The sequence below is a fragment of the Zingiber officinale genome, chromosome 5A (genome assembly GCF_018446385.1).
Source record: "Zingiber officinale cultivar Zhangliang chromosome 5A, Zo_v1.1, whole genome shotgun sequence".
Lineage (NCBI taxonomy): Eukaryota > Viridiplantae > Streptophyta > Magnoliopsida > Zingiberales > Zingiberaceae > Zingiber > Zingiber officinale.
The window spans coordinates 15,025,667-15,044,792 of record NC_055994.1 but is presented as its reverse complement, the minus strand read 5'-3'; positions in this window follow the sequence as shown (position 1 = coordinate 15,044,792).

The window sequence follows — 19,126 nt, the reverse complement described above, 5'->3', positions numbered from 1 at the left end:
CTAGTGAAGGTCATCTGGCAGAACCAGAAGCATGAGGAAGTCACTTGGGAGCGGGAGGACAGTATGAGACAGAAGTATCCAGAATTATTCTAAGTTCGAGGATGAACTTTTTATAAGGTATGGGGGATTGTAACGACCCAATTTTCCCTATTTCGAGTTTTAAAAGTCCATAAAAATATTTGGAAATACTTTTAAAATATTTTAGAGATTTTTAGGAATTTTTAGAGTATTTTTACGTAATTTTTGGAGGTCGTTTAGTATGTTTACAAAAAGAAAGAAGTTTTGACAAAAAAAAAAACCATTGAAGGGAGACTTGTTACGCTCCGCAAGTGTACGGAAATGTCGCAAGTAATATAAAAGATTATCGTATCCACAGGGACTGGAATAAGCACTAGAAATGTCTCAATGCGAATTAGCTAAACAACTATCCAATTGTTTAAAATGCAAAGTGAAGGTAAACAAATCTAATATTAAAGATCAACAAACAAGAGTTTAGTGTTTTGGGTTATGATAAAGGGAGATTCTAGGAGTTTCGGTTTCTTTGTAAGATTTTTTGAATGTAAATGGTTCACCAATTCTTATCCCTCAATTGCCAAACACTTGTAGAAAGTTGTCGGTTCTCTCTTGCAATAGATAACCGGCTAAGGACTGAGAAATGTATCTAAATATGATCAATTAGACGTGAACCTACGTTGTCCTTACACAGAAGCGCACCTATTACTATGCCTTCCTCGGATATCAACATAGAAGCCCACAACTTATTAATCTATCAAGATACAAGAAACTAATCACAAGATCCATCCTACTCTCTTGAATATTCCTATTTCCTCTTCAAGATTATCTCTCAAACGTCCTTACACGGGCTTGCACCTGTCATGTGGATCCCTCGGATGATAGAGTGAGAGTTTATCTTTACAAAGTCCACAAGAAATCCAAACAATCAATCAAGAATGAGAATTAAGCACAAATCACCATTAATCATTCAAGATCTAATTGATACAAGCAAGACAATGTCATTGAAACAAGAAATTGGCAAATCCATAAGAGATTTCATCAATCCATCATACAAATACTCCCTTAATAATAGAATACAAGATCTACTCCATGAACCGAGGAAGAATACCCGAAGAAATAAAGATTACAAGCATTTCTTAAATCCCCAATCCAAGAAACCAAGAAAAGGGGGAAAGAAAAAACTTATCTACGAAGAAGCCTCGTCTTCGGATCCAATGCTCGCTCCGGAGTCAAAACCCTCGAATCGCCCAGAAATCCTCCCAAGAATGGGAGGATACCACCAAATCTTGCCTTCTCCCAAAGGGGGAGAGATCCCCTTTCAATTCATGAAGGAGGGTTTAAATAGAGGAGGAAATCGGGCGCCACACGGCCCCATGACACGGCCGTGTGAGATTCACACGGCCATGTCCAGTTCCTTCTCTGCCAAAGCTGCACGGCCGTGTGACTCCACACGGCCAGGACCCTTCTGTTCTCTGGAAATGCTACACGGCCACCACCTGCTTGGCCTTTGGAAACCTCACACGGCCGTGTAGATCTACACGGCCATGTAAGACATCTGCTCTAATTTCTTCAAATCAAGACACGGCCGTGTGAGATTCACACGGCCATGTCCTCTTCCCTTCCTGTTAAAACTACACGGCCGTGTGTGGTACACGGCCTGATGCTCTCTCCCTTCAATTCCTTCCAAGCTTGCCCGAGGACGCATAATCTTCACCAATTTCGACTCCTGTGTACAGAAAATGCACAAAAAGCAGATCTCCGAACCAAAAGAGTAAATATGCTAAAAGGAAAGCTGGAAGTATAAAAATGCATAGATCAAGCATGCTCAAAGTATGTAAATGTGCGTAAAAACATGCATAAAAGAGTATATAATCTACGCACATCACACCCCCAGACTTAAACCTTTACTTGTCCTCAAGCAAAATGTTGCAGTCTAAATTCATATGTTCTACAACACATTCATAAAACCTAGTGCACTTTCCTAACTCTATCAAAAAGTTTCATTAACAAGCGTGATCATGGAAACAAGTAAAGTATGGTTCAAGCATAAGAATCTTGTGCACAGTGTAAAAGTAACTCAACACCCTTCAAGTTTCAATCCATGTCCTAGTCAAGTCTTCATCAAATTTGAATTCCTAGTGTTTCCAGTGAAAGACGAGTAACCAGTGATAGGCACTTACTCACCATTCACTTGGTTCATATTTCTCAACTAACCCAAGGTCTCAAAGGTGTGCTCAATCTCAAGGGAAGCTAAGCAGTCATTTCCCCAGTAACCTAACTCGGTCTCAAAGGGGTGACTTGCTAGATTCCACTCATGACAACTGTTTTTTATATCCCTTATATATTTTTTTTATAAGTGTTTGCATTGTGCAAAACTTATTCACAAATGTACTTTTAGCACACATGTTGGGATATTTTGATTTTTCCAAATGAGCTTTAATGATTTGAGCCTCATCCAGTAACCAAAATGAAAGTTGAGAAATCACCATGGAAACCAAGTACTAAGCAAACAAGATGAATCATGACTATTTCAATGACATCAACTATTCAAGCATCAAGCACAAGTGTAGTGAAGATAAAATCCTTAAGGTTGAACCAAAACTAAAACTCATCACCATAAGATTTTTAGCTTATTAATGCTTCCCAAGATAGAAAAAAGAACTACACAAAGTTTACTACTAGCATCATTCGAACATCATGAATCAAGACAATAATCGTGCTAACATTTCACTTGAATCCAAGAAAGCATATAAGTGAAGATTTGATGTTCTCAAAAAATTTTTTTCCATGATTATTTCAAAAACAAGAAAAATAAAGCAACAAGCAATGAAAATAAGAACCAACATGAAAAACTAAAAACTGAAAACCAAACTAAACAGTACATGACACCCCCCCAGACTTAAACTTTTCATCATCCCGATGAAATCAATATGGTGGAGGAGGTGGAAAATCAGGAAAATCAGGGAAGAAAAATGCAAAATCTTTAACAAGCCATTTAACTTCGTTTCTGAAAAAATTATGATACTCAAATAATTTATCAATATCATCCTGCACAAATCTCATAAAACCTCTAAGATCTTCATGAAATTCCATTTTAGCCTTATAAGCATTCATCATTTTAGAAATCTTATCACACAATTCTCTTTCACTCTTAAAACAATCTTGTAGCTTTTTAAATAGTTCCTCCTCCATAAGCTTCTTATTCTCAAGAAATTCATTAGTTGAATCTAAATCACTATGAATATTCTTTAAAGCAGAATTAAGTTCTTGAAACATAAAACTATGAATCTCTTGGTTACCCTTAGAAACATTTCTTGGAGTAAAAGATGACAAAGCTCTAGATTGTTGCCTAGCTAACTTTAAACACCAATTCTCTTTATTATGAATTGTAGTGAAATCATGATTGGGCAATTTTAAAGGGAAACCATTTTTAATGAATAAACTAAATCCATGCTCTTCATGCTTAATCATTTTCATTGCTAAACATGAATTCAAATCCAATATACAAGAACTCTCCACCACCTCTAATTCACTCAAATCACATCCTAATACTAAGGCCAATTGAGTAAGTAATCCCCCCAAAATAATAGGTGTGGTAGAATTTGATTTCCCTAATTTTGCCAAATGTTTAAGAAAGAAATAACCAGAATTAATTTGAACATTTTCGACCATTGCCCACAAACAATACAAATCTATAAGTCTTACTGATCCCTCTTTGTCCTCCCTTCCAAATATAGTGTTTTTCATGAGTAAGTAAGCATATTTAAAAATAGGATTGATAATTTGGAAAACTCTAGAATTATGAGGATCAAATAGCGGTTGTTCAGAAATTTGTCGCCAAAAATGTGAATTCTCAAATTGGGGCAAAATCACACACACATCATTCTTTGGCAATTCATAACAAGTATTAAAATCTCCCAACGTCCATTCATAACTTTCATTAAACAAACAAAATTTAACCTTCCCCCCACCTTGAACATTATCAACCTCTATGAGCTTAAAAATTCAAAAACAATTCTAGGATAAGTAGGATATTTTATGTTCACTAAACCACTCCATCTTATCCTTTCAAATAACCAAACTAAATCATCCTTAAACCCCAAAGTTTCTAAAGTTTCAACATCAAGAAACCTAGTGCCTAAAAGAGGTCATTTACATAAAGAAGAATATCTATACCGTTGCTCATCACTAGAGAAAACAATACCAAAGTCATTAGAAATACCTTTAAAGAAAACATTCCTCTCCTTTCTTGCAACCACCTTCTCCTTCCCTTTTCTTATGGCCGAAATCTCCTCAATCACGTTTTCCATGGAAGAAAATCAAATCTCCTTAAGAAGAATGAGAAATAAAAATTAGAAGAAGTAGTTTAAACCTTTAGAAATGGGAAAATAGGAAAGAGGAACGAGCGGCGGTACACGGCCGTGTGCCGCCCACACCCCGTGCCCTAATTCCCTAAAAAGATGTGGATCAGGCCGTGTGATATCACACGGCCATATTCATTTCTCATCGCACGTCCGTGTCTGTGACACGGCCCCCTTCTCTTTCTTCTCTGGATTCCAGACACGGGCCGTGTCTGGGACACGGCCTAAACCTCTTCTTTCACGGGTTTCTTCGCACGGCCGTGTCTGGGACACGGCCTAGACCTTTTTCTCCTCGGGATATCTTACACGGCCGTGTCTAGATGACACGGCCCAAACACCTCCCTTGAATGTCATGGCTTAACCTGAAAACAAAATTAAAAACAAGTAAAAACCAACAAAATGAATTTATACTAGCTAAAAGAATTCAATCTGGAGGGCGAGGTTCAGAAAAATACAACCTTTGTACCTCTTCTATTTTCATACCATGAATATATTTTTTCAAACATTGACCATTTACCTTAATTATCCCAAAATCTTTGTTCCAAATATCTACAGCTCCAAAAGGATAAACCTTCTTTACCTCATATGGACCCGTCCACCTTGACTTAAGCTTCCCAGGAAAAAGTTTTAATTTTGAATTGAACAACAAAACCAAATCTCCTACATTAAAGTCTTTACGAAGAATGTGCTGATCGTGCCATTTCTTCGTCCTTTCTTTGTAAGATTTAGCATGCTCATATGCATCCATCCTTAATTCATCAAGTTCGTTCAACTGAAGCTTCCTTTTCTCCCCTGCTTCCTCTAAATCCATATTCAAATTTGCAATTGCCCAATAAGCCTTATGTTCTAGTTCAACTGGAAGATGGCAAGGCTTACCATAAACTAATCGAAATGGGGTCATCCCAATAGGAGTTTTATAAGCAGTTCGATATGCCCATAAAGCATCATCTAATTTCAATGCTCAATCCTTTCTTAAAGTGGATACAGTCTTTCCCAATATGGACTTAATTTCCCGGTTAGATATCTCAGCTTGCTCATTAGTTTGAGGATGATAAGGTGTTGCTACTTTATGCTTCACTCCATATCTTCTAAGTAAGTTTTCAAACTGTTTCTCTATAAAATGTGATCCTCCATCACTAATGACTGCCTTTGACACCCCAAATTTTGGAAAGATAATACTCCTAAATAATTTGATAACTGTTTTCGCATCGCACGTAGGAGATGCCACAGCTTCTACCCATTTGGACACATAATCTACCGCCACAAGAATATACCTATTCCCATATGAAAGAGGGAAAGGTCCCATGAAATCAATTCCCCAAACATCAAATAACTCAACCTCAAGAATGTAATTTAACATCGTTTCATTTCTTTTAGTTATATTCCCAGTTCTCTGACATTGATCACAAGACTGAACAAACAACTTAGCATCCCTGAATAAGGTTGGCCAATAAAATCCTGCTTGAAGAATTTTCGTAATCGTTTTTGAACTACCCAAATGTCCTCCATAGGACGAAGAATGGCAATGAAACAAGATATCTCTAACTTCTTCTTCAAGTATACATCTTCGATAAATCACATCATTGCACTTCTTATACAGGAGAGGTTCATCCCAAACATAATTCTTAACTTCTGAAAAAAACTTTTTCCTTTGTTGATGAGAAAAATCTGGAGGTAACACTCCACTAGCAAGGAAATTCACAAAATCTGCGTACCAAGGAGTTTTCACACTTGATAAAGCTAATAAGTGTTCATCCGGGAATATGTCATCAATAGGTAAATCAAAATCCACCTCATTTTCTGACTTTTGAGATATTCTAGACAAATGATCCGCTACTACATTTTCAGCTCCTTTCTTATCCCTAATCTCAAGGTTGAACTCTTACAAAAGTAAAATCCACCTGATTAACCTAGGTTTAGCGTCTTTCTTTCCAAGTAGATACCGAATAGCTGCATGATCAATATATACTATTACTCTTGATCCTACTAGATAGGATCTAAATTTATCAATAGCAAATACCACTGCCAATAATTATTTTTCTGTAGTAGAATAGTTTACTTGGGCTGCATCAAGTGTTTTACTTGCATAATGGATCGCATGTAAAATCTTATTTCTTCGTTGTCCCAAAACTGCTCCTACAGCAAAATCACTAGCATCACACATTATTTCAAAAGGAAGATCCTAATCAGGTGCTTGAATGACTGGAGCTGTTGTAAGAGCACTCTTGATTTTATTGAAGGCTTCAATACATTCGCTATCAAAACAAAACTCAACATCTTTAATCAACAGATTAGTTAATGGCTTGGAAATCTTTGAAAAGTCCTTAATAAAACGTCTATAGAAACCAGCATGTCCTAAAAAACTCCTAACTCCTTTTACATTGATGGGTGGGGGTAATTTGTCTATTACTTCCACTTTTGCTTGATCTACCTCAATACCATGCTCTGAAATTTTATGCCCCAAAACTATTCCTTCCTTAACCATAAAGTGACATTTTTCCCAGTTCAACACTAGGTTTGTATCTTCACACCTTTTTAGGACAGTAGAAAGATTTGACAAACAAGAATCAAAGTCATTTCCATAAACTGAGAAGTCATCCATGAAAACCTCCATAATTTTTTCTATTAAATCTGAAAAAATTGCCATCATGCATCTCTGAAAAGTGGCTGGAGCATTACAAAGCCCAAATGGCATCCGACGATAAGCAAAGGTACCATAAGGACAAGTAAAAGTAGTCTTCTCCTGGTCTTGAGGATGAATTGGAATTTGAAAAAATCCAGAATATCCGTCCAAGTAACAAAAGTAGGAATGTTTAGCTAATCTTTCAAGCATTTCATCAATAAATGGTAAAAGGAAATGATCCTTCCTTGTTTCTTTATTCAACTTCCGATAATCAATGCACATTCGCCACCCCTCACTGTTCGTGTTGAAATTAGCTTATCTTCTTCATTCTTGATAACAGTCATTCCTCCTTTCTTTGGAACCACGTGGACTGGACTCACTCATTCACTATCCGAAATTGGGTAAATAATCCCTGCATCAAGAAGTTTAATCACTTCCTTCTTTACTACCTCTTTTAAATTTGGATTTAGTCTCCTTTGATGCTCAATTGAGTTCTTGTACCCCTCTTCAAGTAAAATTCTATGCATACAGAGAGATGGACTAATCCCTTTTATATCATCAATTGTATATCCAATGGCCTTTCTATGCAACCTTAACTCATCCAACAGTCTCTTTGTTTCAAACTCATTTAACTGAGCATTAATTATAACTGGATAAGTAGAATTCGGCCCAAGAAATTCATACTTAAGATTTGGTGGTAATGGTTTAAGTTCAAGTTGAGGTGGTACTATTTCTAGTAAAACTGGCTCTTGTTCTATCAACATAGTCTCCGCCTTAGCCAAGCTTTCTTCTAAAAACTCTTCATTATCTAAAGACAGATCATCCTCCTTATGAACACCAAGACATACCCCCTTTTCTGTTGAAAATGCTTTTTCACCAAACATTTTTGATAATGATTCATAGCACCAAGGAAATAATGTTTGGAAATCGTTTTGATTCAAGATAAGCCCTTTTTCAACATCATCCTTTTCTCTAATGATATCCATTGTTAAGAATGAGCTATCTTGCTCTGCCCAATCATTGGAATTTTGCGTAATTCTGCCAACTATCTCAAAAGTTTCTTCTGGACTTTTTTTCAAAAATGATCCTCCAGATGCTAAATCCAGTTGATTCTTATTTGAGAAAGAAAGCCCAACATAGAACAAATGCATAATTAACCATTTCTCAATTCCATGATGTGGACATAACTGCAGAAGAGAAGAATATCTTTCCTGGCTTGGTATAATTTTTCTCCATCCAATTGCTTAAAATTTAAAATTTGACTTCTCAAATAAGTAGTTTTCCTTGGAGGGAAATATTGGTCAAGGAATTTTTGCTCTAACTCATCCCATGTTTTGATACTTTGAGACTTTAGAGAATTATACCATCTTTTTGCAGCATCCTTCAGACTAAAAGGAAAAGCAAGCAGCTGAACAATATCAGATGAAACTTCTTCATATTTCAAAGTATAACAATATCTATAAAACTCCATCAAATGGGAATAAGGGTTCTCAATCTCCAATCCTCCAAACTGAGTTTTCTGAACCATGGAAACAAAAGATGGTTTGAGTATAAAATTTCTTGCTTGTATGTTAGGGTAAACAATTGCTCTCATTTGTTTTGCAGACTTCGGAGCTCCATAATCTCCTAGTGACTTGCACACCATGTTTAGATATTCTTGTTCTTCTATTTGCCTTTGCAGAATTCTTCTTTTATGGAAAGTTCTGTCAATCTCAGGGTCAAAAGGAAAGAATTCCCCTGCAAAGTTAGATCTTCGCATACACAAGAACAAGATAGCAAATGACAATTCAACAGAAAAAGAAAAATAAAAGAATCAAAAATGCAGAATTGAATTTGTACAAAAATAATTAACAAGAAGTAAAAGTTATACAAGAAAGTAAAAACAGAAATCTAATGATTAGTTACAACTATGCAATATGAAAGGAAAACAAATGTTATGTTTAGTCTAACTTAATTGATAATTCCTAATGTTATAGCGCAGTCCTCGGCAACGGCGCCAAAAACTTGTTACGCTCCGCAAGTGTACGGAAATGTCGCAAGTAATATAAAAGATTATCGTATCCACAGGGACTGGAATAAGCACTAGAAATGTCTAAATGCGAATTCGCTAAACAACTATCCAATTGTTTAAAATGCAAAGTGAAGGTAAACAAATCTAATATTAAAGATCAACAAACAAGAGTTTAGTGTTTTGGGTTATGATAAAGGGAGATTCTAGGAGTTTCGGTTTCTTTGTAAGATTTTTTGAATGTAAATGGTTCACCAATTCTTATCCCTCAATTGCCAAACACTTGTAGAAAGTTGCCGGTTCTCTCTTGCAATAGATAATCGGCTAAGGACTGAGAAATATATCTAAATATGATCAATTAGACGTGAACATACGTTGTCCTTACACAGAAGCGCACCTATTACTATGCCTTCCTCGGATATCAACATAGAAGCCCACAACTTATTAATCTATCAAGATACAAGAAACTAATCACAAGATCCATCCTACTCTCTTGAATATTCCTATTTCCTCTTCAAAATTATCTCTCAAACGTCCTTACACGGACTTGCACCTGTCACGTGGATCCCTCGGATGATCGAGTGAGAGTTTATCTTTACAAAGTCCACAAGAAATCCAAACAATCAATCAAGAATGAGAATTAAGCACAAATCACCATTAATCATTCAAGATCTAATTGATACAAGCAAGACAATGTCATTGAAACAAGAAATTGGCAAATCCATAAGAGATTTCATCAATCCATCATACAAATACTCCCTTAATCCTAGAATAAAAGATCTACTCCATGAATCGAGGAAGAATACCCGAAGAAATAAAGATTACAAGCATTTCTTAAATCCCCAATCCAAGAAACCAAGAAAAGGGGGAAAGAAAAAACTTATCTACGAAGAAACCTCATCTTCGGATCCAATGCTCGCTCCGGAGTCGAAATCGTCAAGAACTCCCCTCGAATCGCCCAGAAATCCTCCCAAGAATGGGAGGATACCACCAAATCTTGTCTTCTCCCAAAGGGGGAGAGATCCCCTTTCAATTCATGAAGGAGGGTTTAAATAGAGGAGGAAATCGGCCACACGGCCCCATGACACGGTGTGAGATTCACACGCCATGTCTAATTTCTTCTCCGCCAGTTACACTGTGACTCACACGGCCAGACCCTTCTCTCTGAATGCTACATGGCTGTGGGTGCACACGGCCACCACCTGCTTGGCCTCTGGAAACCTCACACGGCCGTGTAGATCTACACGACCATGTAAGGCATCTGCTCTAATTTCTTCAAATCAAGACACGGCCGTGTGAGATTCACACGGCCATGTCCTCTTCCCTTCCTGTTAAAACTACACGGTCGTGTGTGGTACACGGCTTGATGCTCTCTCCCTTCAATTCCTTCCAAGCTTGCCCGAGGACACATAATCTTCACCAATTTCAACTCCTGTGTACAGAAAATGCACAAAAAGCATATCTCTGAACCAAAAGAGTAAATATGCTAAAAGGAAAACTGGAAGTATAAAAATGCATAGATCAAGCATGCTCAAAGTATGTAAATGTGCGTAAAAACATGCATAAAAGAGTATATAATCTACGCACATCAAGACTCGAACCCAAGACCTCCGGCCGAACCTGACCCAACCGGACAGCAGCCAACCAACTAGGCTACGCGTGGTTTGTTAATAAGTATGAAGCGAGATATATATAAAGTATAGTTATAATGGAAAACCCTAGTTTTAAAAAGACCTAAATTTTCGTCCCGAGCCCGAAACCTCTCCTCTTCTCACGCGGCGGCGGCTCCTATCTCGGCGGAAACGAAGAAGCAGGCGTTAGGGCTCGATCTCCGGCACCGGTGAAGGCTTTTCCCAGCCAATCTTCACCCGTGCGTGGTCACCTCGACGAAGGAAGCCCGAAAACAGCAAAGAGTGTCGTGAGCACGAAGGAGAAACCGAGATTTTCATCTCCTACGAACCCTAGATCTTCTTCCTCTCCTTCGGTTGTAAGTGCAAGCAAACCGTAGTAAGTACTACTCACCTGCTGTGGGATTGTTTCGGAATTTCCTATTCTTTTTAGTTCTGAATTTTTCTGTGAAGGTAGTGGAATTAGGGTTTGCTGCCATGTGTTGCTTGTTCAGTTTCCTCCTTGCTTGTTGAGATGCCATTCTCGGATTTTGCTATTGTGCAGAATCATATGCTCAATTCTATTAAGATTGGCTGTACCTAGTTTGATAAACTAGGGTTGTTGTGCAAATTTTTATGATCCGAGTTTTGCTAAGAATATAGTACTTCAATGATCTAGTTCCATAACAATTTCATGATCTATGATTCTGTGTACTAGATGTTAGCTTACAGTAGTTATAGTAGTAGCCAAAATTCTATGATCTAGTTCCTTAACAGTAGCTTTTATTTGCTATTACTGTGTGTGTATAGTCTTACCATGCCATTATTTGAACACCAGTAGCTTCTAATTGTTATCATGTGCACGAGTACAGTCTTCAATGCTATTAGTGGAACATAGGTAGCTTTTATTTGCTATTAGTTGGACATGTACAGCTTTTTTTTTATTGTGATTAGTGGAGCAGCAGTAGCATTCACTGCCACTTAATGAGCATGCACAACTTAGTATACTAGTATGTTTGGATAGATTGTTTGTTGCTGTTTTAAGGACAAGAATAACCTTGTTATAATAATTCAGAGTTAGCTTATTTTGCTACCCTATCCAGCATTTCATTGATTAACTTTGCTTTATTTTATAGCATGCCTAGAGAGTTCAGATTTGCTTTCCTTTGCTTTATTTTAGATCATGCTTAGAGAGTTCAGATTTGCTTTCCTTTGTGTTATTTTTATATAGTGTAACGACCCAATTTTCCTTATTCTGAGTTCTAAATGTCCTTAAAAATATTTGGAAATGCTTTTAAAATATTCTAGAGATTTTTAGGAATTTTTAGAGTATTTTTATGCAATTTTTGGAGTCCGTTTGGTATTTTTACCGAGAGGAGAAAGTTAAAAAAAAAAAAAAAAAGGTTGTAGAAGCTAGGTTTCGAACCCAGCTCCTCGGACCCAAGCAAAACCGGCCCGACCAATCGAGCTACGCTCGTTTTGTTAACCAGATATGGGAATCAATAGACTTAAGGTATAGTTTTGTTTAAACCTAGTATAAGAAAAGGAATTTAGGTTTCTTTTCGGAAATTCAACATTTTCTCAAAAACATCTCTTCTCTTCTCGGCTGCGTGACGGCGACAAATCCACGGGCGAAACCGCGGCGTCTCCTAGGGTTCCCTCCGGCGCCGGCGAAGCTGTTTTCCGGCCAACCTCATCCGTGGTAGTCATCTCTACAGAGAGGAGCACGCGTGATCACAAGAGGAAGCCGAGAACTTCATCTTTCCGAAGCCCTAGAGTTTGTCCCGATCGGTTGTAAGTCCAAGCAAATCACTGTGAGTTGCTTCTCACCTGCAGTAGGAGTAGTTCCGCGACATTGATCTTCTTTTCCTTTTGATTTCGGAATTTGATTTCACTTCTTATCATCCATAGCATACTCCTTTGTTTCGAGTTTTCTGTGAAGCTTGCTGCCATGTTACTGCCGTGAGATTCAATTAGGGTTAAGTTGTGAAAGTGTTACAATTAGATTGATGGTTAAGGTTTTTCTGCCGTGTACTTTTAAAAAAAAAAACTTAACAAAATCCTTATGTGTAGCTTAATCTGTGAAGAATACAATATCTACACACATCTGTAAAGAATACAATCTCTAGAATCCGAATAGATGTTATGAATATGCAGTGTAGTTTGGTTCATTGTCAATGCTTGGTTTCAGTTCGGGTTGTTGCTAACAGTGAGCATGAGGTGGCTGGATTTTGAGCTTGTGTGCCATTTTTGAGGGTTTCTGTTGTTATACAATTGATCAGGCTTAAGAATAGTTTCAATCGGATTTCCTTCTTCCTTGCTAACGTTACTGCTGTTGGTTTTTGAACAGGTTTTGATTGAAGCATGAGTAGATTTATCTTTAGTTTCATTTGCTATTTTAATAAGCAATGAACATAAGATAGTTTGATTAAATTTTGAGCATGTAGTTAGTTTTCTTTATTGCTGTTAGATTTAAGTTTGAACAGCTCTTATAGTTAGCATTTCAGATTTGGATTTCCTGATTTAGATTTCCTTGTTATGCTGCCATGAACCTCAATTTTAGGTTTTTCCTATGCTGTTTAGATTATTTCCTTACTGTTTAGTTTTCATTTGCTGTTAGTAAAGCATGAGAAATTTTCCATTTGCTAATAATTAAGCATGATCAGTTCCCTTTGCCATTAGATGTGCACAGTGATACTTTCTAGTCTCTTTTACTATTAGAATATCTTGAGCATGCAGTTATTAGTTTCTTTTGCTATTACATAAGCATGAGTTTCTATCTTTAAGAACTATAAGCAAGATAGACTGAGGTCTAGACTTGATTTCAATTCCAGAAGATTGAATATCAAAAGCGCACACAAGGTGTTTGCTTAAATGCCAAGTAAGGGCAAGTATAAAGAAGTTATAGTTAAAAAGAAAGTATTTTACTTTTAAAGGGCATGTACCGGACACAAGGTCCAAGGGATGGGCTCCAAGTTGCCCCTAGGCACAAGGCCTAGAAGTATCTTAGTAGTTTCGGGATTAGCTACCTCGATTCTTATTAAGAATGCGCGCTAAGTGGTACAATGCCGGGCCCAAAAGAAGTTTATTATTATTTTGAAGTATTAAAGTATAAGTTTTGAAACAAATGAAACAAGCTTCAAATATGTTTAGAATTAGAAAGTTTAGTTTCTTGTTGTTTGAAGCATTCAGTAGTAGTTTTATTTGTTTCTTGCTATTAGATTATTCAGCATGTTTAGTTTTATTTGCTTTCAGCATGCTGTTATAGTTTTATTCTTATGAGCATGTTTAGCTTTACATGTTTAGCTTTACATGTTTAGTAGTTTTACATGTTTAGTAGTTTTACATGTTCAGTAGTTTTACATGTTTAGTATCTTTACATGTTTAGTAGTTTTACATGTTTAGTATGCTTCTTTTATTAGTTTATGAGCATGATAAACTATACATGTTTAGTATTTCAGTTAGCATGATTTCCTTTGCTATATATGAGCATGAGTAGTTTTATATGTTAGCATTCAGATTTAGCATGTTCTTATTTATATACATGCATATCGAGTTTTTGTGAGTAGATAGCGCTCACTAAGCTTTATGCTTATAGACTGCATTTCCTCCTACTGCAGATAAAGGGAAAGAAAAGATACAGTGAAGGAAGGCGACAAGGAGATGCAAGAGGAGTGTGTGATGTGTGGACTATGGAGGTCCTTGGGACTTAGCTAAGGAATTCATTTAGTTTAAGAATGTGATTAGTTTGATTTCTTATTAAGTTGATAAGGAAAGGATGTAGTAAGAAGTATGTTTTCGGGTTTTCATTATCTGCATGATTTGAATTATTAAACTGCGTGGTTGTGATTAGTTTTCATTTCTTATTAAACTGCGTGGTTGATTGAAATATATTTCCAGCCGCCTGTGGCTGAGTATATTATGCTTGTATTATGGAAAATGGTCACCGGTACAGGGGAGACTCTGCCGAAATTTTTCGGTAGGGTTTTCCTAGAGATTTTTAATAAACCGGATAAGTAGAGTTAGTAGATAAGTAACGGTCACTCTTAGAGAGTAGTAGTAGTAAGAAGGGTGGTCGTTACATATAGCATGCTTGGTTAGTTGTAATCCTATACTTGTTAGATATATCTATAGGATTCTAATAGGCTCCAATAAAGGATTATAAGAAGCATGAGTAAAGAAAAAGACTAAAGTCTAGTTAAAAAGAGATAACAAGTAAATTAAAGTAAGAGGCTAGTACCCGACTTCCAAGGTTGTCGTTAAATAAATCCAGGTGACCAATTCCAAGGTCTTGGCCCTGGTAAGACCAAGGTCTTTACCTCATAGGACTAGAGGCTCGCTACCTCAGTCACTATTAGAGAGAGCGCAAAACAAAGATGGTACTAAGCCTGGCCCCAAAGAAGAAGAAAAGAAAGGAAAAGGAAGAAGAAAGTGAAAGAGAAATTAAAAGATTAATTTCTAGTATAAAGATGTAAGAAAATGAAACGAGTATTATGCTTAGAATCAATAGAAGTTTAGTTCTTTAATTCTAAGCCTACAGTAGTAGTTTCATTATTTTCCTGTCAGTTAGTGAGCATGTTTAGTATTCAGCTTTATTTCTGTATACCATGAGTACATGCAGCTTTCCTTTTAGCATTTCAGATTTAGTATTGTTGCATTACTTTTATGCACTTCAAGTTTTTGTGAGATAGATTAGTACTTACTAAGCGTTTCGCTTATAGTTTTATTTTCTTTCCTCCTACTACAGATAAAGGAAAAGCTAAGATATGAAAGAGAGGCGACAGGGTGGTGGTGGTGATGAAGGTGTGTGATGACTGGACTATGGAGAGATCTAAAGTTTGCTAGCAAATCTTTAGGAACTATCTGTTTAGAGTTTATGTTTTAGTTCTCTTCTTAATACTATCATTAAGTTTTGTGAGATTGTGATTGAGTTTGATTCGTATTTGTAGCTTATCATGTCCTACTCTTGGAGTTATGTTTAGTTCTTATTGTTAGACTAGTTTTCGTGGATTATAGTGTGATTTTATTACTACGTGGTTGTGAAAAATGTGTTCCAGCCGCCTGTGGCTGCGTATATATTGTTTGTATTATGGATTTGGTCACCGGTACAGGGGAGACTCTGCCGAAATTTTTCGGTAGGAATTCCTCTGGGCCGTGATAAATCTAACTAATGTTAATAATAGCGTTAGTGACATTAGTAAGTAGAGTGATAGATAGGTAACAACCGCCCTTAGAGAGTAGTAGTAAGAAGGGTGGGTTGTTACATGAGAAGCCAAAGTGGAAGATTGCTCGAGGAGAAGGCAGAAAACTGGATTCCAATAAGTCCTATTCTGGATGGTCAGAATCACCCAAGTGAACAGAGTCGGAATGGAGGAGAAACAGATAGTCAATGAGTTGTTGACTGTCCAAGCGCATGGACCAAATCCAGGCACCTGGGCCGTCCGAACTCCCAAAACCGCATTTTCGTGTTGCGGAAACCCCGAATCGCCCATGCCACTAGATCTCGTGCGAAGAAAAACTTTCGAAAATACGAGTACGAGTTTAAAGCTTCAATCTACAGTAGATCTACAAAAGGAAGAAAACATTTTTATACCTTTGAAGTGTGCCTTTCGCGTATCCCGCTCGTCCAAAATGCCGGATCTCTAGACCGTCAAGCGTACGGTCCTCTAGAAGTATCCACACAGACAACTTAGGTGGAGAAGACCTAAACAAAGGTGTGCTAGCACCTTGATAGGTCACGGCAAGAAGAGGAGAGGGAGAGGGAGAGAGCTCCAAGAGGAAGAAGAAGGAATAATGCACTTGAATGAGGAAAATCAATTCCATTCCCATTCAAAAGTGGCCGGCCACTTTCAAGGTGTAACTCCCAAAAATTGCATTAAGTGCAATTAATGTGAAGCTATTAAAGAAAATGGCTTTGTAACTTCCATGAGGTGGCACCCATGATGATGTGGAGTAACATCATTGGTCCACATCAATGTCAACTCATCAATGAGGTGGCATAAAGTCAAGTCAAACTTGACTTTTATCTTCCTCTCAAGTCAAGTCAAACTTGACCAAATATCTTCCATGGTTGATCTAATCTAACCATTTGATTCAAGCCAACTTAATATAATGAATCTAATTCATTAAATTAAGTTGATTTAATGAGTCATAATCTAAATTAGACTCATTGAATACATGAATCCACTTGAGTCCAACTCAAGTTAGCCCAATTAGGATTACTCTTAATCCAATTTGATTCATCAAATGAATTTAATCCTCTTGGTTCATCATATGAACCTAATCTCCATCTAATTGTCGTTAGTGTGTGACCCTATAGGTTCTTGTAACGTTGGCAATGCCCTAAACTCATTTAGGAGCATAAGTAATGAGCGGTATCTAGCAACACATCATTACTACCCAAGTTACAAGAATGTTGAGATCCAACATCACCTTGTGACTACTAATTGTGACTCCTCACAATATATGACAAGTGTCCTTCTATCCTAGACATCTAGATTGGTCAATGTGAGGTATAGACTGTGTCATCCTCTGACCAATCTAAATCTTGAACTCCAAGTAGACTCACTAAATCAAATGAGCTCAATATCCTATATTGACTCATTTGGGCATGGCCATGCACTTCGTGGTCTTACTCTATCAAGAATACCGATGTCTCTCCCGTCATATAGGAGGGATAGATCTCATCTACATCACTCACATCCCTCTGCATAATTTGTTATATACCCAGTAATCGCCTTTATAGTCCACCCAGTTACGGGTGACGTTTGACGAAATCAAAGTACATAACTCCTTATGTAGGGATCTATGGTGACTTTAGGTCTAAGGACTAGTAGTCATACTAATAGCCACATGAGAAAGTATATGACACTCATATAACGATCCATGATACTTTCTCATGGCGGGTCATTCAGTATACATTCTCTAATGTATACCCATGTGTCAACTTGATATCTCTATATCCATGACTTGTGAGATCAAGTCATCGAGTTGACCTACATGCTAGTCTTATTGCATTAACATTATCCCTGAATGTTAATACTCGACTAGGAATGATTAAGAGTAGTGTTCCCTATATCATCTCACTATCGGTTCAACCAACCGATTGATATAGGTGAGAACCGTCTACTCAAGGACATTATTATACTTAGTTTATTTGGCACCAATACAAGTAAGTATAATAACCAAAATCCAAATGCCTTTATTTATATAGAATATGATACAATAAGTCCAAAATACAATCATCAAATGATTGGCTCTAGGGCTCTAGCTAACACAAACCACCCTGAGCAGCCAGGGCGCCTCCTGGACATGCCCTTATCGAAGGCGGTCCGAGTGTCTGAAGCTGGTCCAAGCGCCTGGACCAGGATAAAATTTTATAGTTTATATGTTGCGTAGCTATTTACGAGACGATAAGATTTGTCACGTTGGGGGCGCCCAAACCGTGCCACATCAGCAAACAGTTAGTTTCGACCAGTGAACTATAAATAGAGCCCTAGTTTTCTCCTTTTTGAACAACACACTCTGTACTTCAAATTTCTTTCTATCTTTCATTTCCGAGCATTATTTTCATGTATGAGGCTTCTCCGCCTTCGACATTTTGTTCGAGAAGGAGATCTTCTTACTAAGCCTACTTTCCTTGGAGTAGCAATCCTCTGATTACAAACCAAGTAAAAAATTTATGTGTCTTGTACTCTTTTTTAATTTCATTATATTTTGATTAAGTGTTTAATTAATAAAGCCTGATTATTTGAGAAAGGTGTTTGCTGTTTTATATTGTGCAGGGTAATTCACCCCCCTCTTACCGGCCGCAAAGGACCAACATTATCTTCTCGCCTCACCTTGGTACTATGTTGGACAAGAATTGAATTATCTTTTTAATCTAGTCCTAATTACCTAAACGGGTAGACTATATTTTGAAGGTGCCAACTAATTTAGTGTCTCTCCCTGAATCATATATTCTTTGTTTTGAATTCTTATAGTTAATTTCACTTTTGGGTACGTAGTATTGATTTGATCATACTTGCTTGGTTAGATAAGTTTTCGAGACCCAGTCTTTAATTGATTTCTTATTTTGAGTTATTAGTGAAATAAATGTTTTGTTTGTTGAGTTGGACTTGTATCCAAGTCTAGATTTGTTATAAACCGTTCTTTGGGATCCAAGTATCATATCTAAATATTTGGATTTCATTGTAAATTTTTCTAAATGTTCTCTAAATTTTACAACTTCGCTTTTCAATTTAGAATTTTCTTCCTCAAGTTTTGCAACTTGAGTTGGATTTCCATATTGAACTAGTTCAGTTGTTGGATTTGATTTAATTCGTTCCTTAAGGTCTTGATTTTCCTTAAGGAGCAATTTAATTTCATTTTCAGATTAATTAAAGTCTTATTCATGCATGCAATAATTTTTTTAAAAAACTAAGTAGATAAGTTAGAGTTTGCCTCGTTGGAACTCAAAAATAGATATAGATACGTGGCTTGACTCATATTCAGACTCGTCTTCTTATTCTGA